Source organism: Drosophila willistoni, unplaced genomic scaffold, assembly GCF_018902025.1.
Source record: "Drosophila willistoni isolate 14030-0811.24 unplaced genomic scaffold, UCI_dwil_1.1 Seg872, whole genome shotgun sequence".
Taxonomy (NCBI): domain Eukaryota; kingdom Metazoa; phylum Arthropoda; class Insecta; order Diptera; family Drosophilidae; genus Drosophila; species Drosophila willistoni.
In genome coordinates this window covers 17,501-19,004 of record NW_025814768.1, presented here as the reverse complement: position 1 = coordinate 19,004, position 1,504 = coordinate 17,501, and the positions used below count along the sequence as shown (strand labels likewise).

The 1,504-nt window shown below is 30.8% G+C and overlaps 1 pseudogene; it reads right to left on the bottom strand.

The window, feature by feature from the left end:
* Positions 1-1,451: 1,451 nt before the first annotated feature.
* Positions 1,452-1,504, bottom strand: part of LOC124462072 — a 152-nt pseudogene continuing 99 nt past the window's right edge.

The window sequence follows — 1,504 nt, the reverse complement described above, 5'->3', positions numbered from 1 at the left end:
CAATTCTGACAATCGATTTGCACGTCAGAACTGTTTCGGTCTTCCATCAGGGTTTCCCCTGACTTCAACCTGATCAAGTATAGTTCACCATCTTTCGGGTCACAGCATATATGCTCAAGGTACGTTCCAGTTAGAGGTATAAATAATATAAATATCATTATACATAACTATATAGAACGCCCCGGGATTGTGTTAATTATCTATAAATAGTTAAAAAACTAATCCCATTATTAGTCAAGTTAATTATGCTATTAGGTTTATATCCCAATAACTTGCACATATGTTAGACTCCTTGGTCCGTGTTTCAAGACGGGTCCCGAAGGTATCCTGAATCTTTCGCATTGTTAATCATACAAGTGCATATAATAAACACAGAAAATCAATGATAATCATGCTATTATATAATTCCGAAAAATTAACGCACTGTATTCATATAAATCTATCAACACTTTATCAAATTAATGACATTTATTCTATGTTAAAATGCAAGCAAAATAATTTAAATAAACTATAAGTCATATTTTATGATAAATTTGGTTTATGTTAATAGATTACAATGTCCTTATATGGAAAAAATGCACACTATTATTATAATATTATTAAAATATTAAAACTCTAATGATGAATTTTCCATAATGGATATTCAGGTTCATCGGGCTTAACCTCTAAGCAGTTTCACGTACTATTTAACTCTCTATTCAGAGTTCTTTTCAACTTTCCCTCACGGTACTTGTTTACTATCGGTCTCATGGTTATATTTAGTTTTAGATGGAGTTTACCACCCACTTAGTGCTGCACTATCAAGCAACACGACTCTTTGGAAACACCATCTAGTAATCATTAACGTTATACGGGCCTGGCACCCTCTATGGGTAAATGGCCTCATTTAAGAAGGACTTAAATCATTAATTTCTCATACTAGAATATTGATGCTCCATACACTGCATCTCACATTTGCCATAAAGACAAAGTGACTTAGTGCTGAACTATTTTCTTTTCGCTCGCCGCTACTAAGAAAATCCTTGTTAGTTTCTTTTCCTCCCCTAATTAATATGCTTAAATTCAGGGGGTAGTCCCATATGAGTTGAGGTTGTATATACACACAAATATATTATTTAATATATTAAAACCATTGTTAATTTTTACTTTAAGTGAAGAATAATATTATGACACAATTATTTTTTCATTTCATATCATTAATAAGAGGCAATTCTAGATTAAAATTTAATATTTTTTATGCTAGACATTCCTCAGTATCATTTGATTTGAAAAAGAAAATTATACATCTTCGTTTTTCTCATACATATGTGAGCCAATGTGTTTCAATTATTATTAATATTATGAATATACATATATATCCAATAATATACCATATGCTTTAATATTTCGTAAAATATTAAAACAACTTATTTAGCATAGTCTTACACCCTCAACCATATGTAGTCCAAGCAGCACTCTAAAATTAATTAAAGTACCATAACAGCATGGACTGCGATATGCGTTC